The 13,008-nt window shown below is 41.4% G+C and overlaps 1 protein-coding gene across 2 annotated transcripts in view; it reads right to left on the bottom strand.

The window, feature by feature from the left end:
* The window catches only part of sema3h (sema domain, immunoglobulin domain (Ig), short basic domain, secreted, (semaphorin) 3H), a 62,268-nt gene that overhangs the window by 48,624 nt on the left and 636 nt on the right, over positions 1 to 13,008 (bottom strand). The gene's annotated exons all lie outside the window — the stretch shown is intronic.

Below are 13,008 nucleotides of genomic sequence, written 5' to 3'. Positions count from 1 at the left end.
GCCGTTAGTGAAAGCGAACGGGATGTCACGGTGACGGCTACGACGGCGCAATGAGGCGGAAAAACACGGCTCGGAATCTATGAAGCATATGGCGAATGTCAACACGGCTTTTTTCATGCTGGCATATCTTCAATGCGTTAGAGCGGATCTGACAACAGAGTCCAGAACAAGTGGGACGTTTCCTAATTTGGTTTAGCAGGCGAGCTGGATTTGTTTGCTTTGATTTGATCGAGAGTGACACATTTTGAGTGAGGCAATTTTCCAAACTTTTCAAATGAATAAATGTGTCACACACCTTTATACGACAAGTTAGGACAGTCCAAACAGTAAACACGTTGCGGTCGAATTGGTAAAGGGTTCTCTGTGAAATATAATTGACATACAGGTGTGGTATTCTACAGTGTGCACGTGGAGCTGGATAAACAGTACCTAAAAGAGCTCGTATGGAGCCCCATTCGGACCCCACGTCCACACGTATGTGATTATTTCTTTAAAAGTATGTTTTCCTCACTCTGGCTGTAGAATTTTCCCCATCCACAGGCATGAAAACGTCTCCTGGCTGTGAAGAATTTCAACAAGATGTTGGTGTGTGTCCAACCATCCATCCATTTTCTACATCCTGAACAGGGTCACGGGGGTGGCGGTGCTAGAGCCTATCCCAGATGACTATGTGCGGAAGGAAAATGACACCCTGAACCGGTTGCCAGTTAGTCGCAGGGCAGATATAGAGACAAACAACCATTCACACCCGGATCCACACCCTCACTGAGCGGGACCCGATCCCACGCGTCCCGCTCACAAGTCAGGCAAGTGCATCACTACACTAGGGGTGCCCGACCTTTTTTGACCAAAGATCTACTTTTCGATCAACCAACCTCGCGCATACGCACACACTTACACGCGCATGCCCTGATGAGCGATAGCCCCTAAGATGAACAAATCAGAAAAATAAAAGTAGACACGGGCGGCCCGGTAGTCCAGTGGTTAGCACGTCGGCTTCACAGTGCAGAGGTACCGGGTTCGATTCCAGCTGCGGCCTCCCTGTGTGGAGTTTGCATGTTCTCCCCGGGCCTGCGTGGGTTTTCTCCGGGTGCTCCGGTTTCCTCCCACATTCCAAAAATATGCATGGCAGGCTGATTGAACACTCTAAATTGTCCCTAGGTGTGAGTGTGAGTGCGAATGGTTGTTCGTCTCTGTGTGCCCTGCAATTGGCTGGCAACCGATTCAGGGTGTCCCCCGCCTACTGCCCGGAGACAGCTGGGATAGGCTCCAGCACTCCCCCGTGACCCTAGTGAGGATCAAGCGGTTAGGAAGATGAATGAATGAATGAAAGTAGACACAAGAGTTTATGAAAGGGAAATCACTGTCAAAGTTAGTGGAAGATCTTACGCGGAAGCATGTGATGCACTTTTAGAGCCTGCTAACATCACAGCTCACGTGTACCGTTTTAAAATTATTCTCCCGGCACTCCAGATTGCCATTCTTTGTCAGTGCCCTCGGTGAATTGCACATGAAACAAACTCTGAATGAGAATCATAATAACAATAAAAGATATCACGCAACCACTGCAATTGCAGACTGATGATCGCTAACAACTTCTGGTGATGCTGGTCACGCACCACCGGAGGTTAAAGATAAGATAAGATAAGAACAACCTTTATTAGTCTCGCAATGAAGAAAGTCCCAATTCACAGCAGATAAGTTATGAAAGGAAGAAGTAGAACAACAAAATTTAGGAGCTGCTGGAAAGGCAGCCACTCTCGCGGCACCATTTTGAAGTCAAAATAACAAAAATAACACAACCCAACACATAGGACAGAGACAGTCGTGCAATCTTCACCACTTTTCTGCATACACTTTGTTCTCTGAAGCAGTTATAGACGAAAGAGGAGAGGATCAAAGTGTCCTTTCACCAAACACGGTGACCTGCTTTTTTCTTTTCTTTTTTTAAACACTTTTTGTGAAAGTGATACTGATAGGATGCTAAAGGAGTAGCGTGCTCTAACACAAACATATTTCATGTTAATAAGACACACACACACACACACACAAATGTTTTGAGTTGTTTTGTTTTTCTCCCCTCAAGACCCCTCGCGATCGACTAGGGACCAGCCCACGAGCTACCGATCGATCGTGATCGACGTATTGGGCAACTCTGCACTACACCATCGGCGACTTTTTGGTGTGTGTCTCTGTGAATTATTGTCAGAGGTTATTGATGTTGGACCTGAGATGGGGGCCAACACTCTCTTCCACACAAGGTGGAGGTTCAAGGTTATGGGAAAAATCAAGTTATTTTTTTTTCCATCGTCATCTCATCGAAGCGTGTCTGGGATGTGAGGGGGAAAAAATCTTGTTTACTGACTTTCATGTATTTCTACATCTGGGCAGACACACTTATCTGAGAAATTACCGGTACACTGATGATGATGTGTGTGTGTGTGTGTGTGTGTGTGTGCGTGTGTGTGTGCGTGTGTGTGTGTCTTCGTCCGCCTGCTAGTCTATTTACTGCGCCCAAGGGAACTCTAGTGTCTGGTGCGGCATTCCCGAGGGGTGGAATTTGTTGGCCGCGCCACTACTAGAGGGGTACTGGTAGCGGGGGTGAGGAAACCGGGGCATGTTTCCTGTGGAAATGGGGTTATCATTTTGCCAATTACTAGCGCAATTACAACAGGAGTCTTGCAGAAGAAGCCTGGGAACAGTCTGCAGACCTTCTCCGCTGCTTGAAATATCCATCCATCCATCCATTTTCTGAACCGCTTAATCCTCACTAGGGTGGCGGGGGTTGCTGGAGCCTATCCCAGCCATCTTCGGGCAGTAGGCGTGGGACACCCTGGATCGGTTGCCAGCCAATCGCAGGGCACACAGGGACGAACAACCATCCACGCTCACACTCGCACCTAGGGACAATTTAGAGTGTTCAATCAGCCTGCTACGCATGTTTTTGGAATGTGGGAGGAAACCGGAGCACCCGGAGAAAACCCACGCAGGCCCGGGGAGAACACGCAAACTCCACACAGGGAGGCCGGAGCTGGAATCGAACCCGGTACCTCTGCACTGTTAAGCCGACGTGCTAACCACTGGACTACCGGGCCGCCTGCTTGAAATAGGACCTTTCAAATCATGCGCAGTACATGAAATGACGGATTCATTCAGAAGTTATGTCATCACTGCTTGTTACTTTTCCCTTTTCATTGACGCGATTTACATTTCTTTGGTCAGTTTCCAACCATCAGGTGTCATTTTTCAGTGTATAAGTGTGTGAATGCTTATCACCTCATGAAGCAGGAGCTATCTCCTGTATGTGTTCATCCAAATTAGTATTGTTGATCCTGGAGAAGTGCTACCCAACCGATGTTCCACTTGTGTAAAGGTCACTGTACTGTTTGAAGTGTCCAAGTAGTTCTGGTCATTGTGGCCTTACATGAAGACTAACATTAACAAAGTGGGATGCTTTCTCTGTTCGCGCAACGCCTCCGACGGCCGTCTAATTGCAGACATGATTTGAATCAGAAACAGAATCAGAATCATCTTTATTGGCCAAGTATGTAGAACACACAAGGAATTTGTCTCCGGTATAACACGCTGCACTAGTATCATCGTAAACAACAAAATCATTGAACCATTTTAGAGTAACCAGTAGTTTTGTAGTACCATTTTGTAGTACAAGAAGAGTGACTACATCAGTGACTGTTTAAGGAGTTAATGGCTAGAGGGAAGAAGCTGTTTAAGTGTCTACTGGATTTGGTGCGCATGGATCTGTATATTAAATATATATATTAATTAAAAACTAATTAAAACTATTCATTAAAAACTAAACAAAAAAACCCCCCTCTTATTTCTAGGTCACAGTTCAAAAGACAAGCAATACAAATACATAAATAAATAAACAAAAGATATCAGGGTGTCATAATGGAAAGATTTGACAAAGGATTACATACTAAAGAATAATATAATACTTAGAATACAGTAGTACAAACTTCAGAATCAGAATCAGAAACTTATATAAAATTATATTTACATTTACAAGCCGATTGCATCATAACTAGTCGACTCGTTGCTTATTAATGTCCCACTTGAGCTCGCAACATTCCTACTGGCACACAAACAGAAAGTCAACTGCAGACCAAAGCCACAGCCGGCAAGTCTGTACTGTGTCACCAACAGGCCAGACCCTTGTGCACAGCTTGAACTTTGACCTCCACTCATATGATTATTCATCATCATCATCATCATCAGATTGTGCAGGCTGATTCCCAGCCAAGCACAGCACAAACTTGTCAAATTTTAGGGCGAACCAATTGCATTTAGTGGAAAGCACTCATTGCAAATAACGGCTGGCTTATTACTAAAGCTCAGGCTAGTTGCTATGGACACATTCCAAATGAGGGGGGTGTTTTGATCATTTTGTACAATATTGTTTTCATGATAGCAAAACAAGAATGGTTGTTGTTGGTTGTTGGTTGTTGCGCCTTTAAATTTTCTTTGTGGTACACACTCAAAACGTCTCGTATCACTTAAAATTGGCTCTGAATATTTGAGAAAAACTCATTTCGATGATCAGATTTTTGTGCCTTTTTCCCCAACTGACTCTTTGGATTCTGTTTGGCAAATCAACGTGCCCACCTGTTAATATAGCCTGTGCGTGCCAGTCTGTATGACAGATAAATCCTAAATATAGATTTGCTTCAGAACTCGAGTGAATAATTTGGTTGAAAAAAAAAATACATGTTAAAAAAAATCATGCATTAGTGTGGCCTACCACAAACTGTTTTTTTTTCCTTACGAGTAGAGCATGGGTGCCTCGTCTTTGACAGCGATTACTACAGCGGACAGCTAATCATGTTATCTGGTGCAAGAAAGGGTTAAAGCAGAGGTGAGAGATCCATGAACACCGCAAAGCTATCCAATAAAGCTTGTAGCTAAATCTGGATTTTTACTGTGACTCAAAGACATTTGAGTTTCCAATTTGTGATGAATCCCTTCCGAAAAAGAGCAGAACAGAAGATCTAAAAAGAAAAATCAGTGTACACTAGACTTGCTGATAAGACGATCTCTTTTTAAACAGGAAAGGGAAGGCCGACTTCCAACCTTTTGTGTCACTTGGCAAATCTTCCCATCATTAAGTATTCTTGAGGTTGGCTCTCGATTACGTCGCAAGAGGGACGATAGAATGTCATTAACTGGTACAGATCATGGAAGGCCCGACGAGTCGAAACAATCCTTCATGTCCAAGTTGCTAAAGATGTGTCAATCCAAAGTTCAAACCTCGACTAACAAATCTTCCTTGTTTGTTGCTAATATCACCGACTCCTTTGTTTGCTTTAGTAGTGGAAACAAAATGTGTGTAGCATCTGACAAAAAATAAATTAAAAACATTGTGAAACTGGACCGATAGAAAAGGAATGGGCAAACAACCAGACAAGGAAAGAGATCCAACTCAAGATTACAAATGAGGGCAGGGGGCAAATTGTACTAAATTGATACTTCAGGGAACTGGAAGCAGCGTGAGGCTTAATTTTTACTTAACCGTGTGCTTTAGGCTAAAGATAGCCTCCTAACACAACAAACCTCAACATTACACATGAAGAGCATGCCGACTGTTGTTTGGTGTTGCCAAAGCAAGAGTCCAGCTAGGCTGAATACTTGCTGAAAGAAAACGGGAACAAGTTGTAACCCTGAAAAAAGCTTTTTCCTATACAGTGGAAGAGTTGGAACCTCAAGTTGCAAATTTATTTTAAATTTTGTGAGCCCGTTTCTAATTTGAGACATTAATGAATTGAGGTAAGGGTCCCTTTTCAAATGAATGGAAATGCAATTAATCTGTTCAAGCCCCAAAACTAAATTATACTTACTTTTGTTTAACCAGTGTGTGATTCAAACTAAATACAATGGAATATAGAAATACGTTAAACATATTATTAAGAATAATTAACACTTAACACAAAATGATAACTCATTTATGAATAATTTATTGCTCATTAACTTTAATGGAGGGAAACAGTGGAGGAGGATGACAACTCCTTCTTTTAAAGTCTTCTTCCAAAATAACATGAGGAAATCCTGATTCAAGTGGGGTTTTTTTTCAATCAATTATGCCGTTTTCCTTTTTAATTCATTTGCTGATTTTGGCATTCCCATCCAGGAAAACCTGTCTAAAGTGGGATGTCACATTGTAATTTCAAAGATCAATTTGTAACTAATTTGTTTTGACCATCTATCCATTATCTGATCCACTCTCTACTGTACTTAGCTGATCGCAACATCTCTGACTTCATAAGTTATTAAGAAACTCCACCTAAGTGATCTTCTGTAGTGCTCCACAAGTTTTACCCGTAAGAATCTCAAATTTGCTATGCTTCTTGTCTGACTAAATCAGTATGAGACACGTTAGAAAATGGGTTGCCTTCCTTACATAACTTTTGTTTTGCTCGTACAAGCCAGCAGCTGAATTTGACATAAATGGGCACTTGAACGGTGACAAGCAATAGCCGCGCGACCACTGGGAACTCCGACCATTAAAATTAATAATAGAGACTGTCATGGTGTCACATCACCGTCAATGTGAATTGTGCGTCTCAGCAGCAGCAATTTGCAGCAACGGAGCCTGCAAAGAACTGGCCTAGATAGGAACACATCTGAAAGAATACATGAATAATCAAACAAACTCAATATCCTGATATTGTTGTGGCATTTGTGCTTTACTCGTTCTCATCAGGAAGAGCTTGGCCACTGAGGATGACTATTAAGTGAAAGTGTGATGCTCAATAGATTACCTGTTGATTAACCATGGTAGAAGCGAGGGACGCAAAATGGAGAGAACTTGTAGGTCGCATCGAACAGAAGTACTGTTGATTTAGTGAAAAGGAGTTGTGTCACAAAGACCAGCAACATGATGTCACTTGTCGTTCAAGTTGAACTAGATCAACACTATGCTACGGCACAAATCTGGACAACTTTATCCTGCCCTACCGAATGAATAGAGGAACTAAAACCATTCAGACAGAATTTGCTAATCCTTTTAATTCATTAAAAAAAATAAAATGAAGAAAATACGTTAAAATGTCGACCTGTAATTCCCACAACTGTTGACCAATCCTTAACAGTGGCCGAACCTAACCGAAATCAACAGCGCCCCTGCTGGAAGCAGCAAAGTGGTGCACTCAGTTTTTGTGCACCATTAATCAACAATTAAGTACACACATGCAATCTAACTCAATTCTGATGACTGATACTTTTCACTTGCAAAATTTTATGCGGTGTATGTGCTGCAGTTGCTTTAAGGCAGAGGTGGGCAAACTACGGCCCACGGGCCGAATCCGGCCCGTTGGTCTTTTTAATCCAGCCCGCCGAAGGTTGGTCCACAATTAAGGTTCGATGTGAATGATTGCATTTATTTCAATTGGACTTATAATGACAGGCATTTCACCGCCAGGGGGCGCATTGACTTGAAGATGCAGAACATGGGGTGGGGGGATCTTTTCGACCACCTAGGACCTCTGTATCGCTCGACTTCTACTGGTCTGATCACAACCCATCTGCAGCAATGCACAGGCTAAAATAGGCCATCAACAACACTGTTGTCATTTTAAAAAAGTATATTAATGCAGTACTTTCGTGCTTTTGTTCTGTTGATGTTTGATGTGGACTGTAAACAAATGCAGTTTTTAAAAAAAATTTTAATGTACCATAGCTCGTGCTGACCTGGCCCTTCTGTCAAATTTTAAAAGCAATTGTGGCCCCCGAGCCAAAAAGTTTGCCCACCCCTGCTTCAAGGGTTTCTTTTTCAGACCAAAATGAGTACATGGCAGCTGGCTTGTATGTCTTCTCAGCTTTGGTTTCAGGGACAACAGAGCTTCATGATGGCCCTCTACGTAATCCAAACAGGCAATTTGTAAGGGTGCGATGGATGCATTGAAACAGCTGTTTTGGAATTCTTCCAGATGTTGGCTTTCCAAAACAAGGGACAGCAGTCAGTCCAGTGGACATCTTAACATGTTATCAGGGTAAAAGTTATCATTATTGGTGCATGAAAGGGTTCATGTATTCACTCCCATGAACATTTGTATTCATCAACTGGAGCCCAACAATTTATTGCCCCCAGTGTACCGCACTGAACGGAATTTGTTAATGTAGATCTATTTTAGAACCGTAATATATCTCAGTAGGTTATTTTGCTCACTGAAAGATTTTTTTTTAAAACACTGATTTTACAACGGAAAAAGAAACGGTATAAACCTCACCCAAGGAGCAATTTCAATCCAGTCACTCATTTATTTGTCATTTGGGCATTTGTCCAGAAAGCGACAACGGGATTAGTTTTAGCGCCCGCGTGAGAAGCAGTCAGTAGGTCACAGGTCAAAAGCTGACATCTTCGCTCTTTTGCCCACGGACGATCTCATACAGAACAATTGTAACAAAAACAAACCTAATTTCAAAATACACATGAAGTAATCATGAGTCACTTGATGATTAATCTCATCAAGACTGTTGAGGACATCCTCAGATTCTCATGCGATGATTGCGCTGTGCTTGGGCTTTTGTTGGTCCGCACACGATCTGCAATGAGCATGTGCGTATGCGTGTGTGCACATTTAAGAGCCTCTCATTACTGTGATGAGTCACAAGACTACACTTTATTTATATGTAGTGTGTTAGCTCGTTGTGTGCATATCTGTGCATGCTCATATGATGCAATAATGAAATACATAGAATTTCGAGTTGTCTGTAATTTACCAGCCGCAATGAGACTCATAAAAGCCAAGAAAAAGCCCTGAGAAGTGAATGCTTTGAAGTTATAGCCAATCTGTCTGCATCTTTAAATCATGTTCGATCATTAAAAAAATAAAATAAAATAAAAAACAAACTCTTATTAACAACGCTGACATGAGAGAATGCGGCGCTGATTCCAGCATTGGAGGCTAGTAGCTAGCAGCTAGCCGCTAAGCGAGTCAGCTGGCAGTAGCCATCAGACTAGTTTGCAAATGCAGTCTGACAAGCGAAAATGACTTTCTAGTAAAGTACAGTTTTGTTGCTATGCAAAGTATAAATTTGGAGGGGAAAAAAAAGGATGATCTAAAATCGAAACCATGATTGTTCATTATTCAATGAAATGTGTTACAGTAGAACTCCTCTACAATGAAATCATGTTTGCAGTCAGAAATTTTTCACAACAGGTAACTTTCCACACACAACGTATATGTGTACTCTTTATTTTTATTCCAATAGTGCATAAGTATGAGCATACACTTATTTGATTTTGTTTCACACTAGTGCTAACGATAACAAATACTTCCTGTACTACTGCACATGTGTAAGCCAGTGTGGCTTGTTTCATTGTAGTGAACCTCATTGCGAGGCAAGGGTGGAGAAAAGGATTTCGTATTACGCAACCGGGGGACTTTTCGAGTGTAGGTGGAAGCAGAAAAGAGGGAATGCATGACAATTTTTTCACACTAGGGGGTAGTTTCGCACACGTACAGTCGGTTTCGTTGTAGAAGAGTTTTATTGTATTTTCTCTTGTGTATCCACAATTGTTCTTTAACTAGGCAAAAGAAAATATTTGTTTAGATGTCATATCGAAAACACGATTATTCAATCGAATTTTCAGAAGGATATCAAAAAACCAAAATAGCTGCAACCCTAGTGTGTTATGTTCAAATGCATCCACATGATGGTCAGGGTCTAGTTTAAAGAAAGTGGAAGATTTGTCTTAAAAGTGCACTTTTGTTGATGTTACATGTGGCTTTAAGTTTCTGCCACCCAAACACTGGGGCAAAACCAGCAATCTAGCCAAAGCCTAATGAGCTCCATCCCAACCATGTTTTGGCTCGAAAATCTTTCTGGTTTCAAATAACAATACCAGAGATGCTCACTTTCTTTGATCTTCATCTGCAACCAACCCTAAACTTCCATTACTGTTGTGCATGAAGGACCACAGAACCCAACCAGAACAGAACCAAATTTGATTAAGAAAGTCTGCCCTCTAAATGGCACGCTTGTGAGAACAGCTACTCGGGATGCAAACAAAAGTGACTAATCGGCCGATTGTGTCTTGTCAATTGTGTGGAATTTTGTCAATCCAGCAATCATATTAACAAGGGGTGGAGGGGGCTGTGAATTCATTCTCAACAAGTTTGCTGACTAAACGAGGATGACACATTGCCATTGGCTAATCAGCAGGTCAGCCACAGGAGCCTCTTGCTATGCACAATTCCTTGGGGAGGATTAACTGCGTGAAAAGACACATCAATGACAGAGAAAGTGAATTTCTCTTATCCCTGCCCTGCGTTTCACTTGTGACCATTCAACTACTACTCCAATGAGGACAAATGCTGTAGAAAATTTTTGTATGCTGAATAATGGATGGATTCTCAGTGTTTCAGCCTCTGTGCCAACTTGTCTTTCTCATATTCCTCAACAATAACTAGTAAGCTGAAGGAATTTTACTTAATACCGTTTGTTTGTTCAATATGAAGAGTTATTGTTGTCAATAAACAGACCAAAATAAAATACACCTCAGATACCAAATAATATATGGACATCAATGCCTAGGTACGCTTTTACTTTGAAATTGTCACCACGGCGTGATGCGGCGTAAAGGCTGACTTGACTCGTTTTCCAGACAGCGGTTGTGTCCAAATTCACAGGCTGCGTCCCCACAAGGGCATATTTTCGGACTTTGTTGCTGTCACAAACTGTTGATAATACCATGTTGTCCTGAAATAATGTTCAATCGCTCATTAGCGGAGCTAAACAAAGGACTTAATTACGCTGACACTGTATTCTACAGTGCTAGCCATGCTAGCAGGGCTAGTCAAGCTAGCAGGGTTAGTGGCGCTCAAATTAATAGACCTAATAGACTTTGCTTAATTTGATACTAACACCCTGAAACGGCTGTAGTTCTGACTGACCCAAATTCATGGGGAGAGCGTTGTGTAAATTCTCACTTATGTTTCTAGAGAGGAGAATAGAGTACTGCCACACACAGTTTCAATTTAAGAATAAAATGCTGATTGGAAATGTGTTTTTTTGTCTTCTGTATCTTCAACCAAGTAAAAAAAATAATGATTGTGATACCCAATTATTCTATTAGAATTTTCAGTAGGATATCTGAATACCAGAATATTCGATAGCTACAGCCCGAGTATCCTTGTAGACAAGTGATGGGAGGGGTTGAGTTCATATCATGAGTTGTATTTTTTTTTTTGCACGAAAAGCATGATACAAATAAAGTTCAAGTGACTGATTGAATATTCATGAAACCAAGAAAGGGGTTTTTAGGATTTTCGACTGTTTTAGCAACGAGTATGGAACATAAATCCAAACGTATATCGCAGGTGATATAAACAAAAACTAGAGCCTAGATCTATTTGTGACTACACTAATTACACACACACAAAAAATCTTTTCTATCTGCTGGAGGAAAATTATGAGGAAAAAGTGGTGATAGGAAGGGAAATGACCACTGCATGGAACTCCCTGAGAGCGACAGAATGCATCCACACCCACATCCAGACCCGCCCAAACGCACACACACAGTCCACTATGCCAATACAAATCACAACACAACATCTTTTTTGCTGCTTGTAGTCTTTGCAAAGATGAACATGCTGATCTCTGTGGATACATTAAGACACATTCTCCCGGGAGTTGTTGAAAGCAATAATGAGAAAAGTACATCGGCTGAACAAGATACACTCCATCAACTCCTCGCAACTCCACTTCTGCTGAAGTGACTGCATGTACATGCCCACTCTTTGCACGTTCACATGCTGAGATGTCATTAAAGCTTAATTCCCACCTAGAAGAGCTGAAATGATCATTTTCATCTCAAGAGCAATTTCTCATTCGACTGCCTAAAATATGTCACTACACTAATTTCTCATTAACTGCCTAAAATATGTCACATTGTTGTTGTTGTTGTTTTTGTGGTAATAATCAGCCACTGTCGAACTCAGTGTTCTCATGAAAAATTTAGTTCTAAAACATAAAAATTTGACTGTTTTCCAAGAACATGATTTTCACCAACTTTTTTTTTTTGTGTGTGCTTCGTGTTTCTGCACAATCCCCACAGTGTCATCTTCTGAACATGCGCAAAATGCACCGAAAATGCCAAAAAACAATCTTAAATCAAGTATGGTGAAATCGTTCAAGTCGAGGGAGGGCACAATTACAATTCAGCTCTTCATTCTACCGATCTCGACTGTGCTCTTAGGAGAACCCACATGATGATTCAACGTGTTTGTGCAGTGTGCCACACACTGGCACAAGTGAACGATACATAAACCCATGACAAAAACAGTGATCATCTCCAGTCATGCATTACACAGTGAAGGGCGAATCGGCTCGGGGCCAAGCAATAATGATTTTGGTGGTGATGCGTGTCGGGGATTTGTGCCATCAGATAATTATTTCTTTGTCGCGCTTTTTGAAATGGTCACCGACACTTAAGTCTAAATCCTGAAGGTAGGTGGGAGCGGTCAAGAACTCAGCTGGGTGGGTGGGGCGGGGTCTCTTTAGCTGTCAAGCTTCATTGCTAAATTGATTGCAAAAAAAAATCTGCAGAGATGAGTTACAAGGTGTGGACCATGATATAAAGTTAGTGGGTTCTCTTTATGTGAGAAACAAAATCTCAGAGGAAAATCCCCAGCAAGTGCTCTAGGATATATTTGAATATTTATTTGATTGTTGAATGACATTTGATCAGTGTCATGCAGATGAAAATTAAATTTGTCCCATAAAAACGAGGTTCTTCACTCCGGCCTGTCCTTTTACTCTTCTAAACATAATTACATAAAAAAAAAAACATGAAAAAAATTGAATTATGCCCCATAGAATGAATGCAACATTTCAAAAGTCAGAAATGCTCCTATTCAAAAGGAGAAGGTAATCTTTACAAAACAACGCTTTGACAAGAATACTACACAAAAAGACATCCATGCCCAACCTGTGAGGTAATATAGGATGCGGAGAGATGGAGTGACTGATGTGTGGGACCGAAAGAAA

Source organism: Hippocampus zosterae, chromosome 2 (assembly GCF_025434085.1).
Source record: "Hippocampus zosterae strain Florida chromosome 2, ASM2543408v3, whole genome shotgun sequence".
In the NCBI taxonomy this organism is placed as follows: Eukaryota; Metazoa; Chordata; class Actinopteri; order Syngnathiformes; family Syngnathidae; genus Hippocampus; species Hippocampus zosterae.
This window is presented reverse-complemented; position numbering and strand designations above follow the sequence as displayed.